General features: G+C 42.2%; 1 long non-coding RNA gene across 1 annotated transcript in view; it reads left to right on the forward strand.

Moving 5' to 3' along the window:
- The first annotated feature begins 1,221 nt into the window (after positions 1 to 1,221).
- The window catches only part of LOC121057082, a 46,435-nt gene continuing 30,491 nt past the window's right edge, over positions 1,222 to 17,165 (forward strand). Inside the window, exons 1-2 of the long non-coding RNA XR_005813619.1 lie at positions 1,222 to 1,463; positions 1,624 to 1,812. This is a non-coding gene — a long non-coding RNA (uncharacterized LOC121057082). The remainder of the gene's footprint in view (positions 1,464 to 1,623; positions 1,813 to 17,165) is intronic.

The following is a 17,165-nucleotide window of genomic DNA, read 5'->3' on the forward strand; positions in this document are numbered from 1 at the left end:
GAATGGAAAAGGACAGGCAGATGCCCTTCGGGTAGGGCCTGCTCCCTGTCCGTGCCTGTTTTACGAGGCAGCTTGAAAGGGGCTGGAGAAAGAACCAGGAGCAGCCACTGTGAATCTCAGCGTAGTCTCAAGATGATAGCCTACCGTGGATCTCCATCTCCACGCAGAAGTGGATCCAGCTGCAGCTTTTGGGCACAGACCAAGTGAAACTGTGGCCCTTTCATTTCCATCAGTAACAGAAATAAGAGCAGGTTAACGGGGCTGCTGCATGAGTCTGAGTTATGGGCTGGTGCTGGGGAAGAATGACAAATGCAGGTTTGGGAGTGGGGCCTGTCAGTGGGATACAGGAACAGAAAGGGAGAGGTTAAAAGCTCCAAGTGACCCCACAAGCCCTTAAGCTAAGAATAGCACGCAAAGAGTAAAATGAGATGAATAAATTCAAAAGACTCACTGAAGCCCTATCCCTCAGTTCAGATAACAGGAATAGGCAAAAACTTATTTTCGTGCATAGAAGAATTGGAGATGTAGCAGAGCAGAAGAACTTGTTAGAGGGTGCCTTGCTTAGTTAGAGAGATGCTTTTTTGTAAAGTAGGAAATGTCTCTAAATACACTCATCTACCAAAAGTGAGAGACACATTCCCCTTACGTTTTACTTTAGGTTTATCCTTTCTCTTAGGTACATCAGGAAAAATTCTAAATGCAGAGAAGTATATTTAGCATTGTTTTATAAACTGGAGAAACTGAAGTATGGAACTGCTTGACTGAAAGTCCTGGGTGCTGCAGGACACAAGGTGTGCGCAGCTCCTCTGCTCACTTGCAAACAGGTCAGCTCGTGGCTCTTCCTAGCTGGTCCTCTTCTTGAGGAAAACACCAGTGTAAACCCTTTCTTTTCCTCTCCCCTTCTCCTATGCTGAAGTAATCATGTTCCCAAAGGAAGATCCATTAGTTTATGGCCCCAAGTTCCTGTGCTGGCTCTTTTATGGGAAGCAGTTAATGACCTTAATCTCTGTGAATCACACACTTGGTCAGAAAGGCCCTTCAGAGAGGTGTTTGAGGAACACGTAGATGTTCCTTGAATAATGCCTCTTTTTTTTTTTTTTTTTTTAACTTTCCCCTCCCCTCCTGGCCTCTGTAAAAAGCACAGCCTGCATCTATGTAACTAATCAGATTTTCTTGCTGATTGGACCCTAAATAATTACTGCATCTTTGGCTTCCTAATAGCTGGGCTGTTAAGAACAGAAGAGGCTCTATTAGGGGACAGAGACGCAATTGGGAGCATCACAGGTGATGCCAACTAATGTTCTCTCTAGAGTGCACCAGGAGTTCAACCCTATATGCCTAATTAATCACATTGTGAAACACTTGCAGTGCTGGATTGGTGTTAATCAGACTAGGCTGGGGATCAGCACGCTGCCCTGGGCAGCACGTGTTGCCGAGGAGGGGAAGCATATCTCAGCTGAGAGGTGGGTGCTCATCCATTTATTAGAAGCAACTTTAGGCTTTTGCCCTCCCTTCCCTGTTTCCTAGTGCAGATTAATGAAGAGACAAAAGGTTGCTTCTGACGGCTTTCTGGGCTGCTGCTGTGACTAAAAAAGTCTTGGTGATGGTGTTTTTTTCTTCCAGAATAAATGATACGCTGTTTTCTCTTCTTGTAACAGCACAACAAAGCGCTGCCAGAAGCCTGGTGCGTCTGAGGAGCCCTGCAATAATGAACAGGAAAATGAAGCCTAGTTCTTGTGAATAATCTTGTGTGTTAAACAGCCACAGTAGCAAGATGTTGAGACCATTAGGATGAATGCACGTTGCTCATCAGTAAGAGGATCTGAAATAATAATACGGAATTGTTATTTTTACTATGTTTAGATACTGATCAGCAAGCTAAAGCCCCCATGTAGATCCTGTAAAAAGGTTTTAGGATGAGACATGTCTGAATCCCTAACTCAACTGGTTTTAAGGAAGGAGAATGAAAAAGAGAAGCTCAGCTTGCTTCATACCCCTGCTGCTTGCCCCAGGGCTCTGCAGAGCCGTTTCCCCACGCATCTCTCATCCCTTTGCTGGTTCTTCAGATGCTATTGAAATCTCTACCCAGCTGTTGTTCCTCCTCTTGGGACCATGGTTCTCTTTAGTTTTGGTCGTGTAGCAAGAAAATGCAGTGTGAAGAACTGAGCAAAGGGAATTGAGGCTGTTCATGGGGTGTCTGTCCATAGCAGCCCAAGTCTGCTAGCATTCAAAGTATGCTTTGAGTTCCCATTTTCTCTGTATTCTGCAGGGAGAAAGGTGAATCTGTGGAACTTGTCTGATATTTCTGGTGGGATTTTTACTTATAGCATGATGTTGATTAAGTCATTCTGTGATTTATTGATTTTATTTAATTAGTACAGTACAACTCTGCCACCAGATATTAGAATAAGAATGATGGGAGCCATCTAAGCGTATTAGAAAGGAGGTCTGGGGAGAATGGGGACTTGATATGATACTATTGCTGTTGGTTGTTTTTCATCTGGTATGTGAACTGCTTTGAATCTGGGGACTTCACGAATGGAATAGGTCATTAATCCTAGAAAAGCTTGCAAATTTCTACCAGGTAGGTTAATACTGGAATTTCTGACATTCCTTCTTGTGCCTTGGTGTTTAATCTGTGATTGAGCTTTGTTCAGAGCCTCTTTCTTTCACATGTGCTGTGACACTTTCCTAAACCATTTGCTCTTAAATTAGCATCAGGGTGTGGAAGATAGCTTTTCTTTTGTTTTATTGCCTTTCTGTGGTAATGCTTTGGTGCACAGCTTTCTTCTACATATTTAATTACAAAAAACTACAAAAAGCACTTAAACCATTTCCACCTGAGACTCATCACTGCAAAATTAATATTTTTTTTTTCCTAGAATCAAGTTTATTCCCATAAAGATGGGGATGTGTAGAGATGTATCAAGTCCCAGTGAACACCCATGCATTAGGTATGACATCAGGGGGGCTTTGCCACACTGCAGGTGGCTCTGACCTTTATTTCAGAGATGATCCAGTACCACAAAGCTGAGGGCCCAAAGGGTTCTGCCTGTGTACTGAAAGACTTCGGTTGACTTGAACATAGGGAGTTGCCTCTGGAGGTGTTCTGGAAAGAAAAGCAGCAGGGACTGGAAAACAAATGGGGATTTCTTGTAGTTCCTTGCCTTACTGGTTTCCTGTTGTCAAATATTTTGATTTCCTTTATTCTTCTAAAGGCTTGATTCTGGCTTTAATGGAGCTGTGGGTAGGGTGTGTTATCTAATCAGGCTAAAGCTTGTGTTCCCAGAAGGAGCACCTAATCCATTAAGCCCCTCTGTCATCGAAACACTTCACTTCCCTTTTCAAACCTCCTTTTTAGCTCTGCCAGGTATTTTTGTTTGTTTTCCTGTCAGGTTAGGTCTTCAGTCTCTTTTTCTTCTCTTTTCTGGATTTCCTCCAATTTGTCTCTGCACTTTTTTTTTTTAAATCTTCAAACATTAACTTAATCTACAGGCCCTGTAGACTCCCTCCTGGGAGAACAAGCAGCAAGTATTTGAAGTGTTGCATTGTTTGTTATCGAGGTTGAATTGTCTGCTAATTAGAGAGTAGGATTAGTATATGGCTACTGGGGAATAACCATAAAGGTGGTGTTTTTGTCCTTTTCCCCCTTGTTTTGCAGCTCTTTATGTTAGCATCTGTTCATTTGCCATATGGCTCTTCCTCTTGGATCCTGCGATGTGCAGTTCTCTGTGCTCCCTGTCAGGGCTGGAGGACCTCTGTTGGCTGATCAGTGTTTTTGTAATAAATGAAAGGTATTTAAATATAATCATACTGTGGTTACGTGACTTATACTGAAGTGTGTCTCCTCTGGCTGGAATGCATATTATTTTTGTCTGCCACTGGGATGGCTGCTTCGGCTGATCAGTGCTCTGTGATAAAATGTTAATGGGACAAAATAAGGGGGAAACATCACATGGGAAAGGAGATAGAGCAGCCATTCTTCATCACCTCATGCCTGACTTTAGGTGTGTGTGTGTTCAAATAAACTATGACTCCAGCTGCAGCGGCACAGGACTGGACTTGTGTTTGAAGTGATGTCTGATGGATGGGACTGTTGAGATGTATTAAAGAAAGATGCAGGTAGCAATTCATTTGTGTTATGGAAGTAGCTCTTTTCCATGCTAAGGACTGGTGCCAGCAGCTGCCTGTGGTTACCTCTCTAAATTTGTATTGAGGAGGGAAAGTGAAGAGGAAGACTGATTTGAAAAGGAAGTTCTTTAGCTTTATTGATAGACAACCAAGATCCATCTGAAAGCAAGTGTTTCTGAAGACTTGAAAATGTGCCATGAATTTTTAACATCATCAGCTTCCCCTGCACAAAGTAGGAAAGCTTTTTGCTGCCAGTATTCCCTATAGGTTGAAAAGGCAAGGAGCAATTATGAAAGGGAACTTTTTTTTTTTTTAGCAAAAAGCTGCTAGGAAGAAAATGTCCGTGGCTTTGAGTCTCAGGAAAATCTATGACAGGATCTTGTCCAGAGCTTCGGTCTGTTCTCCAAAGTGCTTGTGTACTTTGGGCACAGGGAGAAGGTTCCTGTGAGAGCCAGCCCTTATCTGCCTCTGCTGCTTCATCTGCCTGTTCTCAGCAGGTTTGGGGGTCTCTGGGGGCTTTAATGGTGAGAATTTTCCAGGTTTCCTAATGAAGATGCTCTGGCAACTCTTACAAGGCTGGTAATCTTTGATATGTGATTTATACAGTCTTAAATACTGTTTCTTCTTAATGCTGTGGGTGATTTAGCACAAATAAGTGTCATTTGAATGTACTGATCCACTGCTCAGCCTAGGAATTTCCAGAGCAAATGTTTTATTTGTGTAGATATACATGTATACACACACCCAAATGTGCAAATGGGCATGTGTATATATAATTTCTGCTCTTATGTTGCTGGAACACCCTAAAATACCCTAAATGTATGTAAGGGTTCATGATTGTGCTATGCAATAAGCAGCAGTTTTCCAAATTGAGGGTCCCTCAGTGATTATGAATGCTTCTCTTGCACCTGCTTTCCCCTGATAAGGGACAGGAGTAATAAATTCTTCTGAAGATTGCTTTTCCCTGGCCAGGTAGTCATGTGGATGAAAGACTGCAGGCTTTGGTTTGTAATGCCACCTGTTGGGACACTTACAGTGAGCAGCAGTAAGGAAGAGGAAAGGAAAATTGGAATGAAGACGCATAAAAAAGGCAAACCAACCCAAATGTTCTGCAGGAACAGCCAGATGAATTACAGGAACATACCCCTATTTTGGAGTGTAAGCTTCAAAGCTATGCAGCTCTGGCTAAGAGGAAATCCAAACCCACATGCTGATGTGAAGCCCAGGTGGTGTGCAACCATCAGCACATGCTGCTCTGAACTTCTCGAGAAGCTGATTTATTTTTTCTGGGGAGGGTCTGGGTTGTGCCCACCCTGCTCTGCAGCATTTCCCCTAACTCGTGGTCTCTCCCAGCTATCAATCCTCCTTTTTCTTTCTTGTTCCATGGAAATGGCAATAAAAAGGGTGGGTTAATGCTGTGTGCTTTCCTACTATAGTTTTTCTTAACATCTGACTATACTGAAAGCCTGTAATAATGAGTGGGAAGTTATTGATGACTACAGTAGGGTAATTAATCTGGCCAGACCTTAAAGGTTTTTTTTTACTTGGGAATAAGCTGCTGCTACAGTCCCACTTTGCATTTTATCAATTTGTCAGTTTTTCTATCTGTTGTCTACATCGTGCTTTTGGTAAAAGATCAGACTTGCAAAGATGAAAATATTTTTTATTCTTCAAGTTCTAAAGTGTTATTGCAGAACTCAGAAATGAGTCTACTGAATAGAAAGGCCTGTTGGGGGCAGGGGGGCAAGGTGTAGGGGTGAGTGGAATTCCTAAGGCAGCAAAACATAGCAGTAATTGACAACTGAGTTGATAAAAGATCAGCTCTGTGAGTGTAATATTTATTCACTGTATAACATCAAGCCGTGTCTTCACAGAGCACCGTAGTTGTGTTGCAGGAAACTTTAATAAGGAAAATGACATTAAGTGATCAAAATGTGATGTTTAGGAGAAACAAAATGATCTTGTTAGTAATTCAGCTAAAATATTTGCTTAGGAGGCTTCTGGTCAATTGCTTAGACAATGCACATCTTAATTTTCTGCTGCTGGTAAGTGCAATGGGGTTGGTGCAGAGTAGTAGGAACCAGCCTTGGAGCAGCTGCTGCTGTGAAACGCTGCCTGCATGGGACGAGCTGGAGCTGGGCAGTTTGCCTCTTCAAAGAGGAGCTGGAGCAGAGCAGAGTCAGCAGCTGGAGGAGCTTTGGGTAGAGTTGTTGTTTGGGGATCAGACTCTGATACGTGCCCTTTTCTTTCTGCTGTCTGTGAGCACTGACTGAACCAACTGAGGCAGTCGTGGAACAGCATCAGTAGTACCAGGCACAGGAATGTCTTACACCTTATGGTATAAACCACTGGTTGTATAGGCAATGCTCTCGCCTCCTCTGTATGGCCTCAGGTGGACCTGGCTATAATGGGGAGAGAAGCCTGTGGAGTGTGGAGGTGGTTTTTCTTTTTTTTCAAAACAAATAATAAAAAAACTGTACTGGACCTTATGGTTTCTTCTGCCTCTTGTATCTGCTGCACAGTCTCATGGCTGGTGTGGGCCAAGGAAGTTTGTCCTGTCAAGTAGCCTTCTGAGTAACTTGTCACTACTCCTTGTCAAATGTTCTTGAGGCTGACACAATAAAATCTAGGTTGATTAAACCATGAGATGCAGTGAAAGACACAATTAACAACTTTCCAGCTGTTCACTTACAGCATTCTGTTTCTCTGCTTTATTGGTGGTTGGAAAGTGATCTTATTTCTCTTTTTTTTTCCTTCCTCCTCACCCTTTCTCTGGCAGGAAGGGTTGTCCTATTCCAAAAACCACTATGAGAAACCACAGCTCATAAAGTCAGTACAGGCGTCTTTGTGGAAAAAAAAAATTAACCTGGATTCAAATCCAACTTCCTAGCAAAAGGCAGTTTTGCTCAAAAATGTGAGCAGCTTTATTTTCATTGAGATAGATAAAGTTGCCTATATTGAGCTAAAGCTTGTGTCTGACTGGGCAGGACTCACTGATTTTGGTTTAAATTTTGACTAAATAAGGCCAGTGGCATTTGGACTGTGTAAGGCTCCTTGCTCTGACTGTAAGCTTCTCAAGGTGTAGCTCTATCATTGACTGACATTTGCCTTTTTTTTCCAGATAAAGAATTCTTTTTTCCCCCCTATGAAACTATGAAAAGACAAATGCTTCTTCTCAGAACTCATTTGGATATCTAAACCTCCCTATAAAAAAAAACCACAGAATGAGGATTTCTGTCTTGTTTTGGTGCTTCTCATCCTGGCTCCTATTTCTAACTTGCAATTTGCCTTGCCCCAGTGGCCAGTGCATGTGTCCCTTGGTGGAAGGTGGTGTGGTTTTCCTTCCTAAAGTTCCTGTAATTAAGAAGTTCTTTCTTGAGACCTAGTGTATTTTGGGAAAATATGGAATAATTTCATTTTACGAAGCCTCCAACATGGTTCTTTGCTCATTACTGACTGGTTGTGATGGAGGGACAAAATCTTCAGGCTTGTGATTTCAATAGGAGGGGAAGCAATTGAAGTGCAGCAGAAATAATAATTAATGGCTGTTTAATAACTGAAAGGTGGGGCTTGATTTCTGCCTTTGTGTTATGAGAAGTAATGAGGAATATATCAGCATGAAAGTTGCCTGAGGCATGGAAGGATTTGCTCCTGGGTGGGCAATGGGAGCATTCAGCTGTGTACAATTGCTGTTGGGAAAATCCACAGGACAAATGCAACAATTTCATGTGCCATTTCCCAATTTTTATGCTTTTCTTGTTTTTGACTTATTAAGGTTTTCTAGAGAATGTGGAAATTGCTGTTTATTTTTTCCAGTTGCAGCTGGTAAATCACTTGTTTGAAGCTGGACTGTGTTGCAAAATGTTTGCTTACTTATTTGAGTGGTTTATTTTTTAATGAATTGCTATGATCTTTATATTTCAGTCACCCTGGCTCGGTGCTGTGTCCACCTTGTTCTAGGAGTCTAGGACATCCCTGCTTGTCCCTGCAACTGCTTTTCAGGATTGATCCTGAAAGTTCTTGTGACCTTCAAGGTATTGCTCAAGAGATCAGCCCTGAAGCTTTGAGGGATTTGGACTCCTTTTGATTTATGGCATCTGCTCTTATGAGCCAGGATGACTCTGTACCAAAAGACTTGGAATGGAAAAGGAGAGGAGTCTAACAATACCCAGTTTTCAGCTTAATAGATGTGCAGGCTCTTTAGATGTCTGCAATCTCGTTCTGAAGTTTCAGGGGCATTAACAGTGATTGGAGCAGGCAGGGTGGAAGCACAGTATTCAGATGTCTCTGCTTCTGGGATTTGCACATGGAGAGCTTTGTGCCTGAAGCATCCCTGGCCACCAGCAGCATAGGCTATTGCAATCTCTTCCCCATCCCACCACAAAACTCAAGACTATTTTGAGGACTGCTAAGAAGTGTGTCTTGTTTTGTGCACTGGGAGGTTGCATGCCTTTACTTTTGTGGCAATTTCTCAGCTCCCACTGGGCACCATTAGAGCAGGCAGGAGGGGTGGCATTTCCCAAGCGCATCCTTGCTTGTGGCAATTGCTGCTTCCCGCTCATGGTTGGTTAGGACTGTCTGTCCTTCCTTCTCATCCTGCAATCCAGAAAGATATCAATGCAAGCCAGCTCCTCTTTGATGGTACTTTCAGTACCACAAACTCTTTTGAAGGCTGCAAAATTGCGGTTGCTCCCTGGAGTCTTTCTCAAATGATCTGAAGTCTGGAAGTGATGCCACTGTGCTGCCGTGGTGTCAGATGGCCTCAGCTGTTCCATCTTAAATATCTGTTTTACCACGCCTTCCAGGAATGCATTTGGTTCACTGCATCTTTCAGATAAATGTTTCTTATTGCAATTTTTGTCTCCATTTCTAAGTGATAAGGAAACCTATTTTTTGACTTAGGAGATCATGTAGCATGCATTTGTTGGAGGGCAATTTCACTAATTCTCGTTGTGTACACTGACAGCACAATTATCATCTCACTTGACAGCTGTTCCCTTGAATTTTAAACATCCAAAACACATCCCAAGTTCACTGGAGGAAACCAGTAGTATTACAGACTGTTGCAAAGAAGTGGTTAGATTTTAGAGAGGAGAATGGGACTGCAGAAACACTCTGAGAAGGCATATAAAGTGCATAAATGCCAGATATCTGATGAGAAGAGATTTGGGAAATATCAGTTTTAAGAATAATTTAAACCAGGGAATTTCCTGAGGCAGTAGTTATGATCAAACACAGAGATAAAATAGAAAAATAAGAAATATTAATTTAGTAAAACTTTGGCAGCCTTTGACCAAGTTTTCTACAGAATGAATGGGGAAGAGGCAGCTTCCCGTGATGTTTCCTATGACTTTCTCTCGCAGTGTAAGCCAATTCTGCTGTGCGTTGTTCACTTCAAGTGTTGTGTGGGAAAAAGAGCTAAAGCATAATCAGGTGCTACTGAGGATCGTGGTGATGTTTCCAGTGACACTGATACACACTGGACTTGGTCTCCTAGAATAAATCTTTCAAAAACAGCAATGTGAATGAAGAAAATGCCAGCTGGAGAGTCTTCATTGCTAAATGAATCCCAATTTTGATGGCCCAAACTCAAATGCGGTGTCTTGAAGGTATCAGAATTAGGCTGCGTCTATTTGTTGGTTGGGGCTGAAATTTTGATACCAGGCAGATGACAAAGGGTGAGACTTTAGCGTTTCCAGAATCATTTCTGTCATCCATCACTACTTTTCTCCCCTCTCTTGCAAGGATTCTGCTTATTTTCTTTAGCTGAAAAGGGGGGGAAATGATCAAAACTTCCAGAAGGAGCCAGATGTACAAATCTCATGAAGTTTTACTTATTTGGTATGCATAGAGAACTCTGAATCTCTGATAGGTTTTGTGAGTCAAGCTGTTTAAACAGACCATTTGAGTATTTGATGCATAAGAAATACTGTGAATCAGTAAATAGGTATGAAAATCTTGGCTACTTATGATGAATTGCACTTTAAGTTTTTCTTGCTGAGGGCTGGGTTGCCCACAGGATGGTTTGCCAGGGCTTTGGAGAAGAAAAGCTTGGGACCTCTTCACTGCTTGATGTATTCCCCTATCCACAATGGACCAGACGATCTTCTTCTGGCGCCTGTAGTGTGTTCTGTATTAACTGGTGAAATGGTAAACCGGGAATGAACTTTAAGATAATTTCATTTAACACAGCGCTGAGTTCCTCTTCTGTAAACTGAGGAAGCTAAAAACCCAGTTGCCCTGGAGACAATGCAGCTATTACCTGGCAGAGAAATGAAGGGGCCATATAGGATTTGTGTGAAAAGCACACTTGAGTTTGTTCTGCACTTTTTCAGGGAGCTCATCTAGCTTCTGCTATAATTGTGTTCTAGGAACAGAGCAGTGGTTCTCTGTGTCCTTTTTTGCATCAGAAATAGAGAGGTATTTGTCAATAAATAGATTTTCTTTTCTATTTATATTTGACTCAAAGCTGAGATCAGAAAGCTGGGTTTTATGGTACTGTTTCAGTAGAAGAGATGGTCTAAGATGGTCAAGCATGGTGTGTTTTTAATAGCACCAGTTATGGATGGGTGCTTAGGACAGAGTTTGCCTTGATGCAGAGCACCTGTGCTTCAAACTCCAGTGACCCTGAACAGAGTGGGTGAGATCCTGCAGTCCTCTCCTGGAGGTGTTCAGCAGCTGCAGTAATTAACATTTGTACAGCAGAGATCCTGGTTATCCTCTGTGTCACTGCATGAAGGATCATTCTGTACTATTACAGACTTGGCCTTTTTGTGCATTTTGTTGAGCACTTCTGTAGCAAGTGCTGCTGGACAGCTCAAGTATTCAAGAACAAGGCAGGATTAATTCACTTAATCTTCCTAACCAGTGTTCAACAAATTTGGCAAGTTTCCTCTCATTACGTGAAATTAATGTAATTTGTTCCTCACTCCTATTGCCAAGAAATGAGCTTGTGTCCTGATCAGCCCTTCTGATGGCCAGTTGCTTACTGGATTTCCCCCCTTCCTGCTCTTAAATCTTTGCCCTGGCTTCACCTTTTGCTCCCCAGTATATCTGCAAAGGTTTCCCAAGTCTTCTCTGGTGGATGTTTGTCTTCATCTCCATTTCCCATCTGCTCCAATTCCTCCTAGCAGTATCTGTTGCTCTAAGTGTGGTGCTGCTTCCACAGTATTGGACAAGAATAGTTTACTAATGAATACACACTGACTGATACCTTTTCCTTTAGAACACAATCTTTTTTTTGTAATATTAACTACGGTGATTGTTCAGGCTTGTGTTTGCCATTGTGTATGTTGTACTTACTGTGCTTTCAGTCTATGCAATCAGCAGGACATGGAGGGGATGCTTTGGCACCTTCCCTTAGTGATTAGTGTTTGTATAGCACTTTGAAAGCTTAAAATGCTGTAAGAGGGATAAGTAGTATTACTAATAACGACATGCTCTGCTATACAGAATGGAGCTCCTGTGTATTCATGGTGATAATCCACAATCTCCTCTTTTCTAAATGCTGTTGTCTGTGTGATCTGCCTCTAGTTTATCTTCCTCACACCTGTCAGAGCGCTTTTATTCCTCCTCTGATTAAAGGCACGGGGTGGGTGGGTGGGGGAAGATTTTGCTTAACACAATTCAGCCCTCTGGTTTCAGTGACCATGTCCAGATGTGGTCACTAGACCATGTCACGGGACTTTTATCTAATCAGTTTTTCACTAATCTGTATGATTATGTATTGCTGGACTAAGACCTGCCACTTATTAAAGCCCGTTTGGTTTTCCTCAGCATGTGAGGTTTGATATTACTGGAGAAGTGCTTTCCTGAATCCAGGTAATGTTTCATCTGAGCTCTTTTCAAATTCATTTGTTTTTGTCACTCCCTGTAGCTTCTCCTTGGAAGATGAGCTTTGTGGCAGAGGGAGAGATCAACACAGGCACAGAGAACATCAGAGGCTTTTGTTCTCTTAATGGCTGAACATGAAACGCAAAGTTTCCTCCCTCCTTTTTCCAGTTCAGAAAGCAGGGTAAATTTTGTTTGCCCCTCAGCGCATTACTGCTGGAGCTTGGTGTAGGTAGGGCTGTAAAATTCCCATAGGAACTTGTGTGCTCGGGATTGCCTGGGCTAACTTGGTCAGACCTTTCTGGCCTGGTTGCTCCATGTTTTAGCCTGTTATTTTTGTCCTGGTAAAGGACTTTTCTGGTAGTTTCTAATGCCTGAACCCCAAGCCCTGGAGCTCCAGCACCGAGGGCAGCCTTCTACCAAGCACCCTGAGCTGCCTCAGGATTGCAAGAGCTCTTAAACCTTCCGTATGTGCTTGGGGGATGTATTTTTGTTGGTGCTCTGCCACAGACACCTGCAGGGTGAGGTGGGAGGTTATTTTAAGCAGAAGACAAGACCCATGTTTGGCACTGCTTTTAACCTCCTCATAAGGTGGTGACACCAGCTTTATTGCGCTCTTCTCCAAATTTCATAAAAACTGCTTTCGAAACGGTTGATTTGGGTGACAGCAGTGAGGCTGTGGCAATTCCACTTTTTCCAGGTTAAATAATATACAGCACAATGTAACTTCCTTGTGCACTCATATGCTTGAGTTTTGAGGGGGTTAAGGCAGGATGTCCAGAAGAGAGAAGTCCTGATGGAGTCAGAGGAATCGTGCGTTTGTTAAATGACTTGTTCTCCTTTGGCAGGACCCCTTCCGGTGCACAAATAGATGTGTGCTCAGTAGCACACTGGCATCGTCAGACTTCAAAAAGCATGCTTTAAAACTGAGCAGAGCAAGTGGCTTTGTTCATTGCTGGCTGATTGATCTTGGATGTTTTTGCAGGAGCTGCTCAGGTTTCCAATGCTGGTAGCAAAATTTTGGTGTACTGGTAACCTTTGCTGCTTTACCAGGAGATGAAAAAGATAATAGTATTTATTTTTTTAAAGGGAGGCATAAAGCCAATGATCTAGATAATGTGGCATATTTATGGAGCTCATGACCATGGATTAGAAGGGCTAATTCAGAGACAGCTGTGCTTCTGAGGAGCTGATGAAGGGAAGTTTTCTTGCTGACTCTTAAGTATGCTCTCTGGGGATAACGGGAGCAGAGGAGCTGAAGATGGAAAACAGTGAGCCATGACTGAATCCCTGGAGAAAATGTAAGTGCTCTCAAGAGATGCTTTGGAAGCTGGTTCCACTCCCCTGTGTGACCAGAACAGGATTAGAAGTTGGGAGGCAAAACTTGAAAGCATACTTCAGTTTTGTGGGCTTTTAAAAATGATAGCTGGGGCATTTAAACTGAGGAGGTGTCCATTACAAGTTTGACGGTGTTCTCAGCTCATGTGGTGGGAGGACCAAGGCAGTGCAGGGACCAGGCTCAACACGGGACAGAAATTAGATGACTGGGGGGCTTTCCTCCAGCATGGGTCACCCTGTGAACCAAACCACCAATTCTCATAGGGCAGAGTGTCTTCAGCACTTGCCCTGGTAAGCTGAAGGGAGGTGGGAGCTTTAAATTTCTGAGTAGATCAGAAGCCAGGGCCAGCAGTTGAGAATTATGGTTGCTTGCTTCTAGCTAAGTCTTGCATCTCTAAATGTCCATGATAAATATTTTACCCCAATGGTGAGAGGTTTGGAACACTTCTTGTTTTTCTGTGCTTAAATGGAAACTGGGGATATTCGCAACTTGCAAAAATTGGTTGCCTCAAGTTGATTGTCCAGAGTGGGAGCACAAAAATGAGACCTCTGCCCAAGTAGGGGTCCATTTGGAGGTACACTCAAGAATACTGGCTGGAAATCTCACCTGCAAAGAGCCTCGGGAAAGAAAAGGGAAACATTAGCAGGGAAATAACTCTCAACAGAAGTTATTTGGACAATCAGTCAGGTTAGACAGTGTGCAGGGGGAAGAGACTGGCATCACAGTACTTTAATGTGCCCATCAGCAAGAAGGTGCAGAAGAGCTGTGCTGTGCTGCATTTTTTCTTCTGCCTGGAAGAGCTGGTGAGTTATTACAGCCTTGGAGTTCTTCAGGTGGGTTTGTGGGACTGTGCAAGTGAATTGTCCAGTTCTGTGCCCCTCATTCTGATGTGTTGGGGTGCAACCCCCTTGCTGAGGCACCTGTTGTGAGCAGTCTGAAATGCAGAAAGCCAGCCTGAAACACATGGGTCTTTTTAGTATAGTCCCCATTTTGACTCAATTCTTTAAGAACTTCCAAGCATCAGTATAGCAGAGGCCACAGAAATGTGAAAGAAGCTTAGTGGAGCGTGATGAAGGGGAGAATCAGGCTTTCTGGGGAAACTCATTGTCTATTTTTAGAATATGCGATAACCAAAATCAAATTATTGAACCCTTACCAATAAAAAAAAAATCAATAATATTGGGCTGAGGCTTCTTTTTCAATTACCTGCAGCATGTTCAGAGACTTGAGTGTAAATAGCAATTCAAAGCTGCCTACTGCATAGAGGCTTTAATTAACTCTAATGATAATTGCAGAGCATGCGTTGCCATTTTGGGCAACAATTACCCAGCTTATGTGGGAAATCTTGTGTGGGTGGAAAGTGGTGGGGGGGGAAATGGGACCTGAATATTTTTTTCTCAGTGCTGAGACTTTTAGACAGAGGAATATGCTTTCAGCCCTGAGAACTGAGAAATGTCTGACCCTTGCTGCACATATTCTTCTGGCCTTGCAAACTCAGGAGAAATGGAGCCTGGTTTAGCATTTGTTTTCATTGTGAAAAAGCAGGACTGGTCTCTTCGTTTACCTTTCAATATTTCAAGGATCCTTCTGAATGGGAACAGAAAGACAGCTTTTCTCTACTAGAAGGATAGTTGCTTTGAAAACCCCCAGGGTGAGGATGGGTATGTGCTGCTGTAAGAAACCCAGGCCTTTGCAAATAAGCCCATCTTGATAAGGGTGGCACCTGTGGGATTGGGCTCCAGGCTTTCTTCAGCTGTCTTGGAAAGCCTGTCCTAAATGTAGCTGTTTCTGAGAGCACAGCCTCCTTCGGTGGACAGTCTTGCATAGACCTGTCTATAAATCTTGGAAGTTTTCTTGCATGTAAGTGGGGATGCATCTTTAGTGAACAAACATAATTAGGCTATAAACAAAAACTCATTTTTAGTAGCTTTTCTTAAATGTACCTTTCTTCTAATACTTCATCAGAATTAAAAGTAATGAAGACTTGGGGCTCCATTTCTAGGGCAAGAAGAACATACCACAACTCCCTGTTATTGTCCTTTGTTGTAGGGAAGCTATTTCAAGTTGTCTGCTTGGAAGCATTGCTTTTTAAAAAGTGAACAACTCATTTTTATTTCAAGAAGCTAAACTTAGTGGAAAAACTTGCTCAATGTTCATTTTTTTGGTCACTGTTTGATGGACTTCAAGAATGCTCTTATTTCTGTAATATGAGGACTGTGAAAGGATCTCTAAATGTTGCATTCCACATCTATGTTGTTACCTACGCATAAAAAAGTGGATGAAAAGCTGTTTTTTATTTTTGACTGGAAGAGGTTGAAAAAGAACCAGTGCTGCAAAGGCACAAAAGAACCTCCCTTACAAAGACTGGTGTGAATGGGAAGCTGTGTATATCAACACTTTGAAAACTCAGCTAATAGCCTTATTTCAAAAGTCAAAGTGCCACAATGAAGATGATTTTTTTCTGCTTCCTGATCTTAAAATATATCAGATGACAGGATTTCTTCTAGAGTTTAAAAATAAAATTAATGCTTTGCTCCAAAGGATCATATGGGATAGTTTGTATTAATTGCACATTGACCCTAAGCTGTAGTTATTGCTTGGAAAGGATGAAAAAGAAATAAAGATAATCTTTACAGAATGTCTTAGAGGTTCCATACTTGGTGTTTGCTAAAAAAACCTGCTTAACCTGAAGAGACCATGAGGTGATTTAATAAAGCTTTCCATATTTAAGCTCTGCTCTGGTCTTAGGTGAAATAAGCTTGACGCAAGCTGAGGGGAAGATTACTTGTGTAATTCATACCTCCCTTATTAACTTAGATTTATTTCCTTGGCCTCACCTCTCTTGCAGAGGTGACTTCTAGTTCAGCTGGCAGTATCCACCACTTGCCTTGATGCCTTTTTAGGACTTCCTGATGGGTCATAGCTAATAACTTTGGTGTGAGGTGGGGCAGAACCAATAGAGAGAACTCTGAACCAATTACTATGCTGCTGTAGTAATAGTCATGTTTGATGTTTTGAGTTCAAAAGGAGATAAAGGACCATTTCGGATGCAGATTGTAGTTGCTGGGTGTCATTGCAAATATATTTCTTGGTGACTATTTCATGCTGAGGCTCCCTGGAGCGTTTGAGCTGATAAAAGGTTGCCAAGCTATGTTTTGCATCAAGTCTAATCATGCACTGATTCTACAATAAAAGGGCTGGAAACGATTCTGAAATCATTATACTACCACATGAGATATGCTTGCTGAAGATGTACGTGTGCTTGTGTTCATTGCCCAATTGAGGGGGTGGAACAAACACAAAACCATTATTTATACATGCCCATTTATGAATTCCACAGCAGTGCTCATTTTCCTGGAATTTTATAAATTGCTCTTGACACTTACCATGACTTAAAACCATATCTAGTCACAAAGAAGGTCAAACCTGGAAGTTAAAGCTGGCTTTAAGTTCTGCTAGCAATGCTGATGGAGTGCAGTGTTTTAAATAGTGTGCCTTAAAGTAACATGGCAATGCAGATGTTTCCCAAGGTTATAATACATGTGGGAACTTCGCAATTATTCTTAGCTATTGTGTGGTAATCATGACTGTGCCACTGCTGTGCTACAGCTATTTTTTCTCTTTTCTGTTCTGCTAGGAAAAGACCACTAATTAAAGCTTCAACACTCTGGCAACCCACCACTCTGGTCTCAAAAGTTGTGCTTTCTTTTCTTTTGTTCATCTCCTGGAATTTATTTATTTTTAAGACTGGAGCTAATCAAAGGTGAAAAATATACAGACTCCAGTAACAGCATGAAGCTTGTAAGTCCTCAAAGAGTAGTTTTTCAGGAAAAATACCTGTTCATGTGTCCCATTGACTTTTAGG

This window comes from Cygnus olor, chromosome 18 (genome assembly GCF_009769625.2).
Source record: "Cygnus olor isolate bCygOlo1 chromosome 18, bCygOlo1.pri.v2, whole genome shotgun sequence".
Taxonomy (NCBI): domain Eukaryota; kingdom Metazoa; phylum Chordata; class Aves; order Anseriformes; family Anatidae; genus Cygnus; species Cygnus olor.